The sequence below is a fragment of the Mirounga angustirostris genome, unplaced genomic scaffold, assembly GCF_029215605.1.
Source record: "Mirounga angustirostris isolate CCGP_5_RB_7025 unplaced genomic scaffold, mMirAng1.0.hap1 SCAF_14, whole genome shotgun sequence".
In the NCBI taxonomy this organism is placed as follows: domain Eukaryota; kingdom Metazoa; phylum Chordata; class Mammalia; order Carnivora; family Phocidae; genus Mirounga; species Mirounga angustirostris.
The window spans coordinates 7426183-7447327 of record NW_026991722.1 but is presented as its reverse complement, the minus strand read 5'-3'; the positions used below and the strand labels follow the sequence as shown (position 1 = coordinate 7447327).

Sequence of the window (21145 nt, the reverse complement as noted above, 5' to 3'; positions counted from 1 at the left end):
CACTCCCCCTGCTTGTGTTCCCTCTCTCACTCTCTCTCTCTCATGCTCTCTGTCAAATAAATAAATAAATAAATAAAATCTTAAATTTTTTTTTCTTTTGAGGGTTATAAATCAATAAAATGAAATCCTAATCATGTTTATATGGGCTGTTTTCAGTCTTCTATAACATTGTTATTCCTGATCTGTATTTTTACTATGTTATTTTTTTTTTTAAGATTTTATTTATTTATTTGAGACAGAGAGAATGAGAGACAGAGAGCATGAGAGGGAGGAGGGTCAGAGGGAGAAGCAGACTCCCCGCCGAGCAGGGAGCCCGATGCGGGACTCGATCCCGGGACTCCAGGATCATGACCTGAGCCGAAGGCAGTCGCTTAACCAACTGAGCCACCCAGGCGCCCTACTATGTTAATGTTTTAAAGATTTTATTTATTTATTTACTGAAAGGAGAGAGAGAGGGAGGTGGGGGCAGAGAGAGAGGGAGAGAGAGAGAGAGCTTAAGCAGACTCAGCTGAGCACTGAGCCCGATGTGGGGCTCTATCTCAAGACCCTGAGACCATGACCTGAGCCGAAATCAAGAGTCAGACACTTAACTGACTGAGCCACCCAGGCACCCCACTATGTTAGTTTTGTTTTTTTTTTTTATGTAGAGAGATATTTCTATTCTTGTGGTTAAATCTGTCAACTGTTTGTCTTTTTTTCTACATCAATGTTGCACTTGGAGTTATGCTTATAGTCTTTCTCTATGCCTTGAGTGTGCAAACGCTCCAATATTTTCTTGATGCTTTTTTATTTTACAAATATTTTAAACCATCTAGAATTTATTTTATCAGCAAGCAGGTAAGACAAACTGGTGGCCTGTGTTGTATTGGACTTGCAGATTGTTCTGCTTGTATCGTGGGTTTATTGTGTTTCCCAAAAGAATATGTTCAAGTCTTTACTCCCTATACCTGTGAATGTGACCTGATTTAGAAGTAGGGTCTTTGCAGATGCAGTCAAGTTAAATGAGGTCCTCCTGGATTAAGGTGAGCCCTAATCCAATGACTCATGTCCTTATAGAAATAAGAGGGAAATTTGGAAATGAGATGTGATAGAGAAGCAGAGATTGGAATGATGAGTCTATAACCCAAGGAATACCAAGAACCCCAGAGGCCAGGAGAAAGGCAGCTAACAACAGATTCCCCCTCAGAGCCTCCAGAAGGAACCAGCCCTGCTGACACCTTGATTTTGGACTCCTTGCCTCCAGAGGTGTGAGCGGAAAAGTTTCTGTTGTTCTAGCTACCCAGCTTGTGGTAATTTGTTAAGGCAGCTCACGGTTTTAAAAATGTTTGAAATGGGGTGCCTGGGGGGCTCAGTCGTTAGGCGTCTGCCTTCAGCTTGGTGTGATCCTGGGATCGAGCCCAGCATCGGGCTCCCTCTCCCACTCCTCCTGCTTGTGTTCCCTCTCTCGCTGTCTCTCTGTCAAATAAATAAATAAAGTCTTTAAAAAAATGTTTGAAATGGTTGCTAAACTAAGAATTGGGACATTTCATATAAAAAGGCAGGTTTCTCTTAAAAAGCAGCTGAATTCTGAGCCCTCACGTTGGTGTGGTCTTGGCTGGACCTCCTACTTGCTTTCTCGGCACCAGCAGGACCGTGCACGGGTTCGGGAGAGCTACCTTTCTCAGCTGTAGAATTGTTTTCTTTTCCTTTCTTAATGGTAAACTTGCCCCAACATCATTTTACTAAGTAAGGCCACAAACCATATGAAATGCTGCTTTTATCACCTACTGTCTGGAAGCCATCCGTTTACTGGCTGTGGATTGCTTGCCCACTGCCAATGTCTCTTCTACGAACAAAATAATTTGGGTGAAGAGTCATCTCATTACCACTGCAGCTGTAAATATCATTCGTTGTCTGAAAAAATATGTGGCATTAAGATATGTAAGGTATTTGTCAGTTTTGTAAACTTCATTAACATGCATGTGGATGTCCTTTTTCCTGTAGCAGTGTCACCTTCTGGAATTCTGTATGCACAAAATTTGCATTAATAGAAAAAGGAAGACCTAAGGGAATCGTGTCTGTAGAACACTTAACGGTGTGCTTAAAATGATTAATGATAATGTTCCGAAAGGCCTTTTACTTAATTGGAAAAATTTTTATAACTTTTTTTTTTAAAGATTTTATTTATTTATTTGAGAGAGAGAATGAGATAGAGAGAGCATGAGAGGGAGGAGGGTCAGAGGGAGAAGCAGACTCCCTGCCAAGCAGGGAGCCCGATGCGGGACTCGATCCCGGGACTCCAGGATCATGACCTGAGCCGAAGGCAGTCGCTTAACCGACTGAGCCACCCAGGCGCCCTTTTTATAACTTTTTAATTTGAAATAAAGCTTCACTGGAAGTTGCGAAGAAATGTCCGGGGAGGTCCTGTGCACCTGTCCTCGACGCTCACATTTTATGGAACAATAGTGCAGTATCTACCCCAAGACACTGCTGTTGGTACAACCCATAGACTCATCCCGAGTTCACCACCAGATACGCACTTACCTGTTGTGTGTGTCTCCATGCAGTCTTACCACACCGCGCAGTGTGGCCTCGCGTAAGCATTATCACAGCCGTGATACTGCACGGTGTGGTCACCACGGGCTCCGTCCTGTTACCCCTTGATCGCCACACCGTCCTCTCTCCCGTCCCTAGCCCCTGACAACAGCTAATCTGCTCTCTATTTCCGGAATTCTGTAATCTAGAACGTTACACACGTGGAATCATGGAGTTAGTAACCTTTTCGAATTGGCTTGTTCACCCAGTATTACTCCCTGGAGATTCATCCAGGGAATGCTCATTCCTTTTTTATGCCTCAGTGGTTTTCTTTTTATTTTATTTTATTTATTTGAGAGAGAGAGAGAGAAACAGCATGAGAGGGGAGAGGGTCAGAGGGAGAAGCAGGCTCCCTGCTGAGCAGGGAGCCCGATGCGGGACTCGATCCCGGGACTCCGGGATCATGACCTGAGCCGAAGGCAGTTGCTTAACCAACTGAGCCACCCAGGTGCCCACCTCAGTGGTTTTCTGTGGTGTGGGTGTGCCAATGTGTGTGTGATCATGCACCCGATTGCACGACATTCGGGTGGTCTCCAGTTTGGCCTTTGATGAATAAAGCGGCTATGCACACTCATATGCAAGTTCCCATGTGACAATGTCTTTGTTTCTTGGGGCTAAGACCTCCAGTTGGGGTTGCATGGTCCGAACATGTTTATTTTTGAAAAGAACTGCCAAGCTATTCTCCAGAGGGGATTCCAGAAAAGCCACTTATTTAAAATAATCCTGTGCTTATGTTTTCATCCCTTTAAAACATCTTTACTTGTTCCCGGCTTAAAAAATAATTTATGTCTAAGAGGCAGCATAAATACGACTTTGACAATATTCTGTTATTTGTAACTTCTTTGCAGTTCTATCTTCATTTTTTTTTAAAGATTTTTAAATTTGTTTATTTGAGAGGGAGAGAGAGAGCATAGGGAAGGGCAGAGGGAGAAGCAGGCTCCCCCCTGAGCTCAATCCCAGGACCCTGGGATCACGACCTGAGCTGAAGGCAGACGCTCAACTGACTGAGCCACCCAGGTGCCCCTCTTTATTTTTTATTCCTCTATTTATAGTTTTTAGCTTTCATTCTCTCAGTTGTTTGTGTATTCATCTTCATCACCTGGAAACCAGGTGCCTTAGAACAGAGCCCGAGGTGAAGATTCTTGTGTAAACGATTCCTCAGGTTTGGCTATTGCAGATAGAGCTGCTATGAACATGTGTGTGCATGTTGTTGGATGGGCATCTGCTCTCTTTTCTCTTGGGCAAGTACCCAAACGTGGAATTGCTGGGTCATATCTTAAGAGTATGATTAACTTTCCAAGAAGTATCAAATGGTTTTCCAGAGTAGCCGCATCATTTGGCGTTGTCCCTGGTGATGTGGGAGCATTCCAGTTGCTCCGCATCCTCGCCAGCGTCCCCCCCCCTCCATTCCAACAGACGGGTGGAGGCGCCTCATTGTGCTTTTAACTAGCATTTCCCTAGTGGCTGGTGACGCGTGCATTTTTAAATGTACTTATTACTACCCGCATAACCTCTCTGGTGAACTGTCTCGGTTTCTGCTCATTTCTGAGTTATATTCTTGCTGTTGCGTTTTGAGGGTTCATTATCTATGTCTTTGCATATGTGATTTGCAAACATTTTCTTCAAGTTTTGTGCCCTGTCTTTTCATTCTCTTGACAGTATTTTCACAGAGCAAGTTTTTAATTTTGATGAAGTCCCAATTTATCAGATTCTTTTTTTTAGCTATGAAATTTACTTGATTAAGATTGTATTATTCTTTCAATGTGTTGCTAGATTCTGTCTGATAATGCTGTAAGCTTCATTATTACAATACTGATCTGTATTTGAATCTTAATTTTACTTTGTTTCTGGTGATCTGCATTTATAATTCCTTTATCCTGGATGACTTCATTCCTTAAATATTTATCTCTACTGCAGATGCCTATCCTACTTAGTTAATGCTTACCTAACTTAAACCTATATTAATTCTTTAATTTAGCCTTTGGTCTTTGTTATGTAATCATTTTCATATTCTTTACTTTTTTCTGGACTTTTAGTCACTGGAGAAAATTGCAGTTAACAAAGTGTGAAGAAAACCAGTTTTCTCTAAAAGTAACAAAAACTATTAGTGAAAAACCACTGGTAGATTTCACTGCTAAGTCCGTGTGAGACAGGGGTCCCAGCCCAGGCTCAGAAAGGTGCCCATTTATTAGGAAAATGTGGAAAGTTCCAGTGAGGAAATAACCCAAAGCAACTTACTCAATGTCATTAAATTTAGTAAAAATTAATAGGGCAAATTTAGTTTTGTGATCATTCAAAATATACTAAAAATCAAATTTAAAATGTTATTAATTATGCTTTATATCATTAATCTCCAGGGGAAATACCTGAAACATCCCCATTTATTAACTGTGCAAGAGGATGCTTGCGAGTATCAGTGGAGTAGCAAGGCTCCGATGGGACTTTTGCAGGACAAAGGGCATCCCAGACTTCCAGAATTTTCCGTGTCTCCTGACCTGTTTAGAAATGGAATACCGACAGTAGGGCTGAGCCTGGGAGCAATTTTCTTACTAACACTGGAAAATTATTGAGAGGTGAATCCTGCTGCTAAAATACTATACAAAGTATAAATACTAAGCAAATACTACCAACGTAATTAAATAATCTTTAAAAAGTTAAACTAATGTCTATGTAGTAATATTCTAAATTTCCTCATCCCAAGAGGTTGTTAGGAATACATGAGAAGTGCTCCCCTAAGTGATGGAAGGGGTCTAGGTGTGGTTAGTGAAGTCATTTAAAGGATCTGACGCCGTGTCACAATTAATTTCTTAGGATGTGCCAGGACCTGGCCTATGCCCTGGGGGAAACATAGATTAAAAGTGGCCAGTTACAGTGTAATGGAGTAGCGATGGTCTAACATATCTGCTTCCTGAGAAGGTGCGTTAGTTGATCTTAAGGTCAGAGAAAGAATGTACCAGATGACTAGACACCAAAGTGCATGAGGACAGGGTCATATATGAATTCATTTAATCCTTATTAAACTCTCAAGGAAACTGAGGTGCAGAGAGGTTAAGAACTTTTCAAGGTCACAGAGCTAGTGAGGGGGAGCTAAGGTCTGAATGCACACTTCTAACTGCGTTAGTTCTAACTCCCCTTAGATGAAGAGTGTAAAGACATATAGTAAATACTTATTAGTTTTAACTACCATTATTATAACCTTGATCTTAAGAAGTGTTTCTTGAAATTCTACCTCCCAAATACCTGTCCCTTGAATTTGCCTATTTCCTTCTAAGTCATCAGGTTGCTCAGGCTTCTGTTATTTTTGACCAGGATCATTGCAGTGGCCTCTGCTTCCAACCTTACCCCTTCCCATCCTTCGTCCATGGGGCAGCCTATCATCGTGCTAAAATGCCAACTTGATTTCATCTGTCTGATTCATCAAGTACCAACAGACAACCAGTCAATAATTATGGGATGAATGGATGAGTGCATTAGCTATAAGACTTCATTGGCCATAGTCTCTTCTCCATTACGTAGTGCTTAGATGAACCCTACCCCATTAGACTCTCCATCTCATTTTTTCCAGCTTCTTTTGCTAACACTTCCTTCTTCCAAGCAATTAATTTTTTCAATAGTTCATTCAGTCCATCAAGTGATGTTGTGGATATAAGGGTAAAATGAAGAGTAGGGTTCGTAGCATGGTTCGACGGGGTAAGGACACTTTATACCCTTCAGTTTCAAATTGCTTGCAAATTGTAAGTAAATGATTACAATTAATACTGGTGTTAATCTCATATACTTAGATCAAAGCCATATTTTTTTCTCTCTTAGTTTTCTTGCTCATCTAATGGCTGTAAAGTTTTACCACACCCGTCATGCCGACTGCTCTCCACATCATCCTCATCTGGCAGCCGTCATGTATTAAAGGTAAAGGTTTAGTGTTTGACTCTCGAATCCTTGCAACCTTACCAGTTCACTCACTGTTATGGACTGAATTGTGTCCCACCTCCTCCCAAATTCGTATGTTGCAGCCCTCACCCCCAGTGTGACTATATTTGGAGAGGGCCTTTAAGGAGGTAAGGAAGGTTAAACAAGGTCATAAGGGTGGGGCCCTAATCTGGTAGGACCTGTGTCCTTATAAGAAGAGGCGGAGACACAGAGCTTACTCTCTTCTGGAGAGGAAAGGCCATGTGAGGACACAGGGAGAAGGAGCCATCCCCAAGCCAGGAAGAGAGCCCTCCCCAGAAACCAACCTGCACCTTGATCTGGGACTTCTTGCCCCCAGAATGGTGAAAAAATAGATGTTAGTTGTTTAAGCAACCCCAGTCTGTAATACGAGGACAGCCTAAGCAGACCAAGACACTCGCTATGCTGGGAGGATCAGGAACCCAGCACTTCCCCCTTTCTCCTCCTACTTCTGAACCCGGGTCAGGGCTGTGTTTTACCTGGAGCCTGATCTTAATCACGGGGCTTGAAGGAAGCCAGCAAGAGACAACAGTGATGCTTGTGTTTCTAGTGCCTGGAAGTCTTGGGATTTCCAAGATTGAGGAGGGAACGAATGTAAATTAATGGAGGAATGGGAAAGAAGAAAGAAAACAGTTGCTTAGTCTGGACACTGGATGGGCACAGAGTCCCCATCCACAGACATGGTGCTCTGATGTAGGTTTCCCCAGACTGGGGGCTCCAGCATCCCGTGGTTGGGAGAGGTCTCACGAGTAAAGCACCAATTTTCTCTCTAGATATTTCTTCGGATTAAGACATACATGGATTTACCTTTTGAACCAGTCTTAAACCGAAGACAATATCAGGGATAACCTTTCCTTTATAGTATTTGCTTATAATTTTACACCTTAGAGGCAAAGGGAAAGTTTTCATACAAATAAGTTTCATTCAAGAATATAAAATCTAGGGGCACCTGGGTGGCTCAGTCAGTTAAGCGTCTGCCTTCAGCTCAGGTCATGATCCCAGGGTCCTGGGATCGAGCCCCACATTGGGCTCCCTGCCCCGCAGGGAGCCTGCTTCTCCCTCTTCCACTCTCCCTGCTTGTACTCTCTCTCTCTCTCTCAATCAATAAATACAATCTTAATAAAAAAAAAAGAATATAAAATCTATCTGTTTTTACCCAGGGAAGGACTGAGAAGACAGGAAGTCTCTGGTGAAGATGGAGTTGATAGAGTAAACTGGAAATAGGAACAAAAAGTGAAGGCTGGTGGAGGGGAGTGTCAGGATGCAGACCCTCCCTGCTTCGACATGTCGCATCCTGTACTCTGAAGTTCACGGGAATGCAAACAAATAAAAATGGTATAATAAGTATTTTCTATCCTTCTTGGTCACATATGAACCTTAGCAAGGACTGTAGTAATGAGGTGGGAGAGAAAAAATTTCATTCATCCTGCACAGTCTCCCTGACTTGGTCAGTGGCATCCCCAGACCTGCACCCCGATTCAGCGTTTCAGAGTGTCCTCACCACCACCCTCAGTCCCCTGTGCCCAAACTCAACGTTAGGCTGGTCTGTGAGCTCAGATTTAAAAGCCTTAAACTACCACCGGGACAGATGCAGACACGGTCTGGGTCCTGAAGACACGGTTGAAGGTAAAGGCAAGGCGGTGGGGCCTTGCCATGGAAGGCTGGATAAGGAGGACCTGCAGATACTGTACAAGTCCACCGGTGAAGAATTAATTATACCTCTTTCTCAAGACCCCTAGGCTCTTAGGATGGTTTCTGGTTTTTTATACCCAAACCCCACTGGGGACTCGAGTTACTCATCGTGGGCTTGTCCTGGATGAGGCAGCAGATTGACTTAGTGATGTGGGAGCCAAGGAACTTTCCAGAGCCATTCCAGGCTGATTTTCCCACAGGGGTACTACCTGGGCTCTACTGATGGAGCCACCCGGTGTGGCCCTCCCATTCCCAGGGAAGGGAGGCGACAGCTCTTGATCTCAGACTCACCAGGAAGCAAACTCAGCATTGCTTTTTCTCTTGACATCATTTCCGAATCAGCTTTCGCTTAGTTTTGAGCCCAAGTTGTGAGTAAAAAAGCCATCAGGCTGAGGAGCCTCGGCTGGCAGAGCCCGTGTCTAGGAAACTAGCCCCCGACGAGGCAGAGCAGGCTGCTGAGCGGCAACCAGCACGGTGCGGTGGCAGTGTGACATTTGATTGTGCTTCGTGGCCCTCCAGATGTGACCGCCCTTCCCTAGGCACGGCAGCAAGCAGGGCTGTGATCCTGGTTTAGCATCAGGGTCGCTGGGCCCCACACACCGCCCTGGGGGTGATAGGGACAAGGCAGCCCGAGGACTGCAGCTGAGGCAGGCAGGAAGTCACAGGTGTGACCCACAGTACCGACTAGGCAATTAGAGGCCCGCCTTCCAGAGGACCCCGAGGTCGGCGAGGGCCACCTCGGAGACTCCCATTCCGTTGTTTCTCCTTCCCTCTTTTAGCCCAGAATTCAGCTGTGTAGCAATGTCAAGACACTGAGGGCCAGGCCTCTCTCCATGTTCCTGGTGCTGAAAGACGAATATTGCTTGCTTACGTCTTGATTATTTTATTTCATGAACCTTTTATGAGCATGTATTAGTGCATGGCATCACGACGTAGGCAAAAGATACATGTAGTTCACCTGCGCCGAGAGACGTTAAAAGAGGTTGCTTTACATAGAACAGCAAATCAGGAATTTCTCAACCTGTGAAAATTCTGAATGCGGAAAGTATATATGTATAGTATGAAAAATGTATTCACTCTGTGAGAAATTCAAACAACTCAAAATGTGGAAAATAAAAAACGGAACTACCCCATAATGCCTCCCTCCAGCCACAGTTTACAGAGTATATCTTTAAAACCTATTTTGGGGGCGCCTAGGTGGCTCAGTTGGTTAAGCGTCTGCTTTTGGCTCAGGTCATGATCCCAGGATCCTGGGATCAGGTTGCTCGGCAGGGAGCCTGCTTCTCCCTCTGCCCCTGCCTGTCACTCCGCCTACTTGTGCTCTCTCTCTCTGACAAATAAATCAATAAAATATTAAAAAAAAACAAAACAACTAATATACTTTGGAACAACAATTTGGGAGCGTTCTGAAAACAGAAAATGTTACACATTCAGAGGACATGAAAGCATTGTCATTCCAGTTAAAGAAAATACTCTTAAAAACCTCCCCAGATTTTACTTTAATATTTCACTAGAAATGATTATTGGTTAACTGGTATGTGAGATGTGTATCAAGAGCAGCTCTTGAGAGGTCAGGCACGTTACCTGCAGTCCTGCTGGGATGGAGTGTGCTCTTCGAGCTGAGTCCGTGAGGCTGTGTCTGAATCATTCTGCTCTGTGATTGCTCACTCAGGTCATGCCACCCGCTGCAACAGACCTTCTAAAACACAAGCCTGCACAGCACCCTCAAGCTTGAAATCGGAGAGCTGATCTCCCTTGACCAATAAAGCAAAACTGGACGTGATGGCATCTGGTTTCCTGAAGTCTGAGAGACGCTAACAGCGCTGGACTCTAAGTGGCAACACATTGATCTGAAGGGGCAAGAGGTTCCCTTATCCACAGAGCCGGCTGAGAAGGATGTACAGATGTGCCGAGTGGGTTCGGGACTTCCCCCACCGAGGATACCACCTAAATAATGACGAGCAGGACATTTAAGCAGAGGTCATATTTGGAATAGTTTTGTAAACCATCTTAAGGAATGCCTTTATTCTCTCCGTTCCATCTTTCTAGAATGCTTTTCCTCGGTTTGCCCGTCAAAATCTTACCCATTCTTTAAAGCGGAGCTTCGGTCTTGTCTTCAGCATGGAGTCGTTGGTAATAATATTTTTTCCTTGTTCTTTTTGTTTATACACTTGCAGCAGTACTGAGATTACAGTGAATTGTTAATTTACCCATTTCCACCCTTAAGAGCAAACTTTTTTTTTTAAGTTTTTTTCTTTTTTTTTTATTTGAGAGAGAGAGAATGAGAGAGAACACATGAGAGGAGATGGGGTCAGAGGACAAAGCAGACTCCCTGCCGAGCAGGGAGCCCGATGCGGGACTCGATCCAGGGACTCCAGGATCATGACCTGAGCCGAAGGCAGTCGCTTAACCAACTGAGCCACCCAGGCGCCCAAGAGCAAACTTCTTAAAAGCAAAAATTATTTATCTCTATAGATATTACATGGTTATTAGTTCAGTTATGGATAAGAAGAAGTTCAGTAAATATATATTGAATGAATACATCTAGCAGTTTCCACAAGAGAATAAGAATAATTACGTTGATTTAAAAAAAAAAATTACATTGACTGCAATAGTTGGATGCGTCCACAGAGACCATTTTTCTCGCACTAGTGTCCAGAAAATAGGAAATCCACGGTCCACATCTCTTCGTGTCCCTGCTTTCATTTATACCTGCTGCTCCACACGGCTGAGTCGTGGGAGCAAATCTTTTCTACTTCATTACCGCTTTTACCTTTCTTCCTCACGACCGATAATCCGTTGGCCAAGCTAAATGTCCATTGTCTTTTCATTTCCCGTTTGCTTTCTTCTTCCAATTGTGCCTTCACGCACTCCGATTTTGGCCTGCCTATCAAGATTCATGCTCCCAGCTGTAGGGCCTTTTTTTCTCCTTTGCACAAATACATTTTTAAGCAAGGATCATACTTCTTTGGTAGCTTTATTACAATCCAGTAACACCCAGGTATCTATTTTCCTTATTGGAAAAACAGCATGGCCAATGGATTCAGCACTGACTCCATATTCAATGACTAAGGATCCTAATTTGAAATATCACCTGTTTCAAACCTGACATTTTACATATAAGGAATCTGAGATCCCACCTGAGAAGAAACGACAGGAAGGCCAGCAAAGCAGCTTCTATAGAGTTGCAGAGTTCTCCCTTCAGAAGATACCAAGCTAATGTACTTCCATCTTCCACTCTTTACTCCAATTTGCTTATCAGGCAACCATCGGTTTTATCATTGTTCCTTCATTTGGAGACAGAACTAGTAAGTTTTGGTCAAGCCCTATGATTCATTTCCTTACTTTCAAGCAAGGTCATTGCAGTACCCATTCAGAGGTCTGCCAAGTGCTGCCCCTGGGGGGAGGGGATGCAGCCTGTGTCCTCTCAACCTAAAAGAGCTTTGGTGGGGCAATGAGTCATTAATCCCCTAATGCCTTTTCCAAGTGCAGATAAAGCTTACAGTTGGTTAAGTGATGGGACAAGGTGTGGAATGAAGGTTGGCACCAGTCTAGGGGAAAGAAGTACATTTCCTTTTCCAAAGTAAAATATTTATTTTAATTGGCTCACAATAAATAGTAGGGTGATTGTAACTAACAAAAGAGAAGTGCACTTTGGAGAACAGGCATAGTAGAGCAAAGGGGAAAAAAAGTGCATAGAGATGGAAAAATTTTGCATCAATCTTTTTTTATGACTTAGAGCAATTTTATAGGATTATAAAATTTGCTGGAATTAGTAGCTTAGTAGAGTAATTTTGAATCACAGAATTTCAGAGCTAGAAGATAATTTACAAAATAACAAACACCCCCCCCCCATATTGTAGATGCCAAAAAAAAAAAAAAATGAGGTCAAAGTGTTGAGACAGGATAAGTTTCTCAGTTCCTTTTGTGTATCTGTGATTGAAAAGTTTGGGTGAATCACAAATCTTGATTGCCATAGCCTCTAGAATGATCTACAAATAGAGAAGAAGCTGCACCTTTCCTAAGACTGCTGGGGTTTGCCCACACTCCGGGGATCTGGGCTGGGTTAAAGGACAGCTCTCCTCATGGCCCTTTGTGCTCCCAAAGAAGCATCAAGGTTATCAGGACTTCTAGATAGGTGGGAGTTTGGGCTCTCCAGACCCTTCTGCATCTCTCAAAGGTTCAGGTTGGTTTTGAGCTTCCCAGGGTTCCAGAGATGCTCTGGAGATTTGGAATGTGGTGCAGAGGTATGGAGGTAATTCTTAAGACAAATACTTGTAAAACATAATAATGTGACTCTTCTGCTTAAAAGTCTCTGAAAGCTCTTCCTTGCCAACACTTATGTTTTATTATTTTTTAAAAGATCTTATTTATTCATTTTAGGGAGAGAGAGAGAGAGCGTGTGCACATGCAAGCAGGAATGGGAAAGGGGCAGAGCGAGAGGGAGAAAGAACCTGAAGCAGATTCCCCGCTGAGCACAGAGCCCGACTGGGGGCTCAATCCTACAACCGGGAGATCATGACCTGAGCCGAAACCGAGAGTCAGACGCTCAACCAACTGAGCCACCCAGGCGCCCCAACACCAGTGTTCTAAAATGTAGGTCTTATGATTATTTGGGTATGGTGAGGCCAACAGATCAGCAATTGCTACTGAACTCACAGTTCTCAAGAGGAGGGGCCTGCCTCGCCACGCAGGGCCATGCAGGGCCACGCAGGGCCACACCGGGAAGGGCAGGGTGGGTCTGGAGCCAGTGGGAGCCATGGTGGAGGGTGGGCAGCAGCTTTTATGGTGGTTTCCTCAGGAAAGGCCAGGCCAGGCAGGGTAAGCAGGCTAAGAATTGGCTTGTTTCAATAATTTCAGTGGGCTCTGGGGTGCAGAGGTTATGTCCGTCGTTGGTACCTGCCCTTCGGGTGATGAGGGCGGAGGCGTATAGCCTGGGCTGTAGGAGCCACAGAGAGGAGGTGGTGGGTGGGGGGGGCTCGGCTTGGTTGGTTTGTGTGGGAAAGGTGAGCTGTGTCCGTCAGCAGGACCTAGGTGCCGGGGCATCAGGAATTCCGAAAACAGAGTTGACACAGCTGGTTTGCAGGAAGGGGCAGGTGCTCTGGAGCAAGAGGGCGCTGGTGCGCATTTCGGGAGCTGCTGCGTGTGGCGCTCCCCGGGCAGCCCATTAGTAGATTGAGCCTTAATCTGCTAAATGAGGGGAATCCTGCTTTAAAGAAACCTGTTAGTCTTCATTTAACAGTTTTGTAAGCTTGTTTAGCCATAACATTCTTTTGAAAAACATAACATATAGTTTTAAAGGTATCGCGAATATGGTCTCATAGACTTAGAATCTGGACTTTGCTTTGGCCACAATCTGGCACTCATCTTCGCTCATGGGGTTTCTAGTAAGAACCATCCAGGCTGGTTTAATTAGGGTCAACATAACGAGCTTTCCTCTTTCCTGCCTCTAAGCTCTGCACAAACCGGTTTCCCCCTTGCTCAGGAGTGTACCTCGTGCTCTGCCCCTAATGCAAGGCTTTCGAGCATCAGCTTCTCTGTGAAGTCCTTGCCAAGCTTCCCAAACCCACAAATAAATGCTGCGAACCATGTGCTGGGTACTCTTCTAAGCACTTCAACATATTAACTCACTTAGTCATCATGATAGTCCTAGAAGGCAGGCACTATTTGTATCCCTATTTTATGGATGAAGAACTGGAGATGCAGAGATGTTGAGAGACTTGTCCAGGGTCACAAAACTAAAGCTCTTCAGGATGTCGTTGGCATTGCCTTAATGCTATTTGAATATTCTGTGCTATTAATTGATTAATGCTGTTTGAAATTTCTGTGGGGATTAGGTGGATACCCTCTGATAGACGTGTGTACATTAATGTGTACTTTAAATCAGAGGGAAGGAGTCTCTCTCTTTTAACATTCTGGAACTTTATTTAGACTGTTCATTCAGAATTTGTTCAGAATCATTTAAAAGGAATTTTAATTTACAGTTTACTTTGGCTTAGCAAGGTGATTTCCGAGTCCTTCCTCTGAGAGAGTATAAGTGCATCAGTAAATAGGAATGCAGGGAAAATTTTAAAACCACTTAAAAACGCAGTTTGTAATACTAGCTTTTATGAATGCACAATACCATCCTACTAACTCAGTCTTACATACTAATTACGGTGAACATTTTCAGAACTGTCTCAGAATAAGGGTTCAACCAGGAAAGCAGGACCAGTAGGAGATAGATACTAAGAGATTTATTGCAAGGAATCAGGTTATGTGATCGTGGGGCCGGCTGGTCACATCTGAAATCCACAGGGCAAGCTGGGAATTCTGGAACATTCTGAAGGCACTGTCCCCAGCCAGAATGTCTTCTTCAAGGAAGCCTCAGTCCTGTTCTTAAGGTCTTTCAACCAACTGAATCAGGCTCATCCAGATTACCTAGGAGAACCACCCTGAATAAGGTCAACTGATATGGATTTGATTTGCATCTACAAAACACCTTCACAGCAACCTCTGAACAGGTGTTTATATAAGATTTTTAAAATTTATTTATCGTATGAGAGAGAGAGAGAGCGAGAGAGAGCGGTACAGAAGGGCAGTGGGAGAGAATCCCAAGCAGACTCCATGCTGAGCCTGGAACCCAACACCGGGCTCGATCTCACAATCCTGAGATCATGACCTGAGCTGAAATCAACAGTCAGCTGCTTAACCGACTGAGCCACCCCGTCACCCCTAGACTGGTGTTTGATCAGATAACTAGAACAACCATAGCCTTACCAGGTTCATACATCAAAGGACTGTCCATCCCAAGAGAACCTTTAGTAAGCACCATGTTGTCTCTTTTATGTTCCTATTTGTATTTGAAAAGAAAAAGTAGTTTCTTTAGAAATATCCTATAGAATACATAAGAGGTTTTAATCATTTAAATGAGCTTCCCATCAGTTGGCCTGAGGCATGTGACTGCTTTTCTGTCATCTTCTGATCCACTTCTGCTCAGGCCTCTCTCTCTTCATGGTCCTGGCATAAGTATCGCTAATTTCTATTACCCCTGAGCCTCAGTGACCTTATAGGGAAAAGGGAATCCTTACAGGTCCGGCCTCCTCGGGCTGATTGGAGGACTGGGCGAGTCAGAGGGGTCACCGAGCGGGTGTGATCGAGCAGCACACGGAGAGCCTCCTGTAATGCTGGTATTGTCCTCGTTTCCCTCTGGTTGACGTCTTCTGCCCTTGAGTGACAGAGGTTTTTCTGCAGGAGACATCCAGAGGCTCTGATGTTACATTCAGAAAAATTAAAAAAATTGGCACATTTATCGATTCCTGTCGAATGCAAGCCCAACCATTTTCCAAGTCTTGTTTTCCAGCATTATCGTTCCGAGACTCTAGAGACTCACGGCCCTGGCGGGTGGTCCGCTGCGCTGGATTTTGAAAATTTCCTGTAACTTTGCTGTTGGGCCAGGTGAGTGGCCTGTCCGAGGGAGGAGGCTTTAACTGAGTATGAGCACTGAGTCTGTTCAAAGACCTGTCTAGGCATGAAGCCAGTTTTTGTAAGTAGCTTCCTTTTGACGTAAATACGTGTTTTATTATCATCTTGTTATGGAGGAAGATACTAAGAGGCAGAGAAAGGGTGCCTTCTCCAGCTTTGGCTCCAGAATTAATGATGCGATGATGCTCCAGATGTCTAGGCCCTCACCTGCCTGGCTGTGGATAAAACTGGCTCTTACTGAACACTAAACTTGCTCTCCGTTCTCGGTAGGCACCAAGACCCAATCCCAGGTGGGTTGGTCAGGAAAAATGCTGATTTTCTTCCCAAATTCTTTTCCCCTGGCGCTCTTGGCAATGGCAGGAAAATAAGATTCATTTGTCAGCAGTGACATTTTCCTCATTTGCTTTTAGAGGAGTGCAGCAACTTTTCTTCTGTGGAACAAAGTGGAAGTCGCTGCCTGTAAACAGAAGGCAAGGGCTTGCTGCATTACCAGAGGAATCTCTTTGCAGAAGTGCTCTGAGCTGGCTGGAGGCACCAGAGGGGAGGGGTGTGGTGTGGTGAGTGATAAGGAGGATCACCTCCAGAAACTGTCCATGGCCATCTGGTATACGCTGTTGTCCCACACAGAGGAAGAGTTTGTCTTACGTTACGAAGTCTTGAAGAAGATCTCCCACCTCAGAGCTGCTCACTGTACATGGAGCCTACATGGTGGGTCCCCTTCTGCTACAGGTGCCCTTCCCGACTCACATTTCAGCATCACCTGAGAGACCGTGAAGCCCTCAGGTGTGACCACTTACATCTGCTCCCTTGGGATCTCTGCCCTTCCTAAAGGAAGGTTCAAGATCATGGCCTGATCTGACATGGCAGGTGCTCAGCCAATGCTGGCCGAATCAGTCAGTTCGTGGATCTACTGCAGTAGGTTTGGATGGAATGGTTGGAGAAGTTAACTTCTTGGTACTTAAAGCTACTAGAAACAAGGATCAGAAATGGTTGTCCCAGGTGTAGGGCCCAATAATGGAAGAGTGTTTCTGATTTATATGAGAAGAGGATTCGGATGTGGACCAAGTACCAGCAAGGAGACTCATTTTCTAAGATAAAGCCACTTCTCCTGTGGTGAGTACCTATTTTATGGATTTGGGGTACCATTACAATGGAATGATTTACGTATTGAGATAATGAAAATATATAATCCCACTTTTCATCTAAAGGCTGTTACTTAGGTTAATGTTAACCTCCATCTAGGAGCTAGGACTAAGGCTGTGGATTCGATTTTGAGTCAATGTCCTTAAGAAGAGTCTGATGGTAGGTACCACAGGGAATAATCGTGAGATCGAATCGTGATAAAGCCACGGTTTTAATTCTAATCAGAACAATCGATGTGTCAAATAATCTCAATAAGTTTTCAACACTCATACAAATAGGGCTGAATTCACAGACTTAGACAATTTCCTGAATTCTAATTCAGAGTTTTACATACATGATTATGGCCCAAGGTCAGTAAATGGAGGAAATATTTTACCACCTTTAGAGTCTTTATCTTGTGGGTGGGTGATGTCTGAAAGCCAAAGTGGAACTCTCTTGCCGGCAGCCAATTAATTCCTGAATTGTAAGGGAAGCTGCTGATTTTCACTGCTGTTTTTTTTTTTTTTAACTGACAGATGAAATACTCAACATGTATTCACTTATTTAATTCCGGAAACACTGTGAGGAAGTCAGCACCATTCTCTGATTTTAAGAGAGAGAAGTGGAAGTGCAGGGGCATGATCACATTGCAACCACGTGGCAGCCAGCTGGCCCCAACCCTTGAGCTCAGCAGCCTGTGGTGCACTCGGGTCCCTGGTTGGAGTTCACATCTGGCCTATCAAGATATGCTCTTTCAGGGAAATTCTGAAAATCAGTGTTAGATGCCAGTCACATGTTGATAGCATATCATCCACAAACACAAAATTGGGGCATGCTGTGCTTACTTCATTGTTTGAAATCTGCATATAGGAATGGTTAAAATGCAGGGTGGTTTCTGAAACAAAACCCCGAAACCCAGAGAAACAGGATTCATCACAAAATCAGGACAAACAAACCTTGGTGATGTGGAGGGTTGGGGGACCCAGACTACCCCCAATCCCTGGCTGTAACCTGATTTTCTCCCTCCACTTACAAATACTCCCTGACTTACAGTGGAGTATTTGCCTCTAATTGGGATGAAAGCATTTCCGAGCCTTTTGGTATTTGTTCCAATTCAGCCAGGCATTATTGACATCTTCCTGGAAATTGCACAATATTCTTTCATTTATTTTAACACTGGGATGTGTTTCATATGAGAAGACTCACTGTGTTTTTTTGTTTTGTTTTATTTTTAAGTTTCTGTATCTTCCCCCACCCTCCAAGTTTGGATGAATAAATATGAAAAGAAAGATATGAGGATATAAAATATAGAAAAATGACATGGATCTTGAAGTGTCAGTTCCACTGGGCTAGGTCATATTCGTGCAGTGCAGCTTGCTGCATAGGAATTGTTTATTTTTCTGGAATGCATGTAGGAACCAAAAACAAAGGGTACTAAATAATAATGATTAATATAAACATAAGAACAGTTTCTAAAATCCAGGTTGGTTATCATATCCTGGGTGAGAGTTCCAGCAAATCTAAACAGCTGGCAGCAGGAATTTTCTATCAGTTTAGAAATACAGTCCTAACGGTTCATCATGTCCAGGGGGGTTACCCAGTAACACACGGAGGCAAAGTTCACTTGAAGAAGGAGGAAGAGTCATCTTTTTTTTTTTTCTATTTTTTTTAAAGATTTTATTTATTTATTTGAGAGAGAGAATGAGATAGAGAGAGCATGAGAGGGGGGAGGGTCAGAGGGAGAAGCAGACTCCCCGCTGAGCAGGGAGCCCAATGCGGGACTCAATCCCGGGACTCCAGGATCATGGCCTGAGCCGAAGGCAGTTGCTTAACCAACTGAGCCACCCAGGCGCCCCAGGAAGAGTCATCTTGAGAGGGTTTACTTTCAACGCTGATTGGCGTGGAGCTCAGGCAAGCGACAGCCATCTTGCCACTTGGTATTAAATGATTCACTCCATCAGTGACAGAGGGCATGGAAATTGTGTCATACCCAGAGAGTACAAGTGGAGCTTTCTTAGGATGCAGAAATGCAGGAGCAATGTGGGCATTTAATAATATCATGAGTGGAGGGGTTTCACTAAGGGTGAAAATACCTCCCACAAAGTCTCCTTGTCAAGGTTGCTGACATGATTACGTGCTTAACAAGAGTTCACTAATGACTGACATGCACTGTACAAATGAAGAACCTTGGGTGGCCAACATAAGTCTGAAACAATAGTCAATCTCAATAGAATCCAAAAAAAAAAAAAACCCAAATAAAAATGGGAGGTAATTTTCCATCTGGCAGAGATTAAAAAGGGACGATAATGGTTAGTGCCTGTGAGGGCATCAGGAAATATCAGCTCACACCTGCATGGTGCAAGTATGAACTGATAAGAAACTCATCTACTGCCTTCTCAGAAATATTAATATATAAATATATATAGCAGTATTAATTAAAGCTATAACTTCTTATTTTTATTGCCCAGGAACTACAAATGATAGGAACTTATATATCCTCATAGTAGGAAGATGGTATAATGGTTTATGGTATATCCCTACAATAAAATGCACTGTAGAGATTACAGATGAGAGTACATATAGAAGAACAGTCAAGGCCTATAAGGATACTCAGAATGTATTTGTGGTGGGCAGAATAATGTTCCCCCAGAAGGCATCCGTGTCTGTGTCTGGAACCTGGGCTTCTGTTCTGTTACATGGTAAAGGGGAATTAAGGTTTCAGATGGAACTATGGTGGCTAATTAGTTGAACAGGAGTTGGGAAGATTATCCTGGGCCCCATGTAATCACAAGGGTCTTTATAAGTGAAAGAGGGAGGCAGGAGAGTCCAAGTCGGGGTGATTCAGGCTGAGAGCAGCTCCGTTGACCAGTGCAGGCTGCGAAGATGGAAGGGGCCACAAGCTGAGGCCTGCAGCTGCTTACAGAAGCTGGAAAAGGCGAGAAAATGGATTCTGTCCTAGAGCCTCGAGAAAGGAATACGGCTCAGCTGACACCTTGGTTTCAGGCCAGTGAGACCCATTTCTGACTTTTGGCCTCTAGAACTGTTAGCAGAATAAATTTGTGTCGTGTCATCAAGTGGATGGTAATTTGTTATGGCAACAATAGGACATTAATACAACATTGTTAAGTGGAAAATGTCTAGTTTTGTAACATGTGCACTGAAGGATGAGTTAAAAACACACACACAGGGACACCTGGGTGGCTCAGTCAGTTAAGTATCTGCCTTTGGCTCAGGTCATGATCTTCGGGTCCTGGGATGGAGTCCCGCATTGGGCTCCCGCTCAGCGAGGAGCATGCTTCTCCCTCCCTCTCCCTCTGCCGCTCCCCCTGCTTGTGCTCTCTCTCTCTCTCTGTCAAATAAATAAAATCTTACACACACACACAGGGCAGAAGAGACTGAAATGTTATACAAAATAGCTAAATTAACTGTGGTTCTATCCAGGATGTGGTAATGTTACAATTGATATATTATTTTTGTATATTTTATTATCTGTATTTTCTGCAGTGTAAATGTAATAATTTGTAACAAGAAAAAATGTTATTTAAAGATGTTGTAGAGATCATTCAATTCGTGTTGCTGCAAGCTCTATTGTAAATTTGAGGTATGAATCCTTTACAGAGAAGCTTTTGTTTGTCATTCATTTTAAGATGGAGGTGGTGCTTTGGGGATCTTTTTTCTTGTAGGATAATATTTTTCCCAAATTATAGACAACTGGTCACTGATGGTCATGTAGAAGCCCAAATAAATCTCTTTCACTAAAGGGTAATCACCAGATTTTTCAGTACATTGCACGGAAATACTTTTTACTATTCCAAGTGTAGTCCCATATTTTGATAATGTTCCAATTCAATCTTTAAATGTTTTTTTTTTTTTTTTAAGATTTTATTTATTTGTTTGACAGAGAGAGAATGAGAGAGAGAGCACATGAGAGGGGGTAGGGTCAGAGGGAGAAGCAGACTCCCCGCCGAGCAGGGAGCACGATGCGGGACTCGATCCAGGGACTCCAGGATCATGACCTGAGCCGAAGGCAGTCACTCAACCAACTGAGCCACCCAGGTACCCCCAATCTTTAAATGTTCATTGAATTCTTCTTGTGTACTGAGCACAGAGTCTGCTTGTTAAAATATTGCATAGCCACATGACAGTGATGATTATACTTTGTAGGAGAACTAAAAACAATGATTATCCTCTGTTCCATGAAAAAGCAGAACAGAAAAGTCCATGTACCTCTAATTACACATTTATAAAAAGAAACATTGCAAGATTCTCTTGATTTTGGTTACACCTGTCAGTAAAATTTCCAGGCACTGCAGGCCACAGCATAGTGACCATGGTTTTCTCTGGAAGG

The 21145-nt window shown here is 43.6% G+C and overlaps 1 protein-coding gene across 6 annotated transcripts in view; it reads left to right on the top strand.

Annotated features, from left to right (window-relative positions):
- The window catches only part of SOCS6 (suppressor of cytokine signaling 6), a 99530-nt gene extending 83561 nt beyond the window's left edge, over nt 1-15969 (top strand). For 5 of the 6 annotated variants that reach the window (XR_010407231.1, XR_010407232.1, XR_010407228.1 and 2 more), the window contains 4 exons: nt 6385-6480; nt 7680-7854; nt 9884-12807; nt 15554-15969. The gene's annotated coding sequence lies outside the window, so the exon portion shown is untranslated. The remainder of the gene's footprint in view (nt 1-6384; nt 6481-7679; nt 7855-9883; nt 12808-15553) is intronic. The other variant, XR_010407230.1, reaches the window with a different exon arrangement.
- The last annotated feature ends 5176 nt before the right edge of the window (nt 15970-21145 follow it).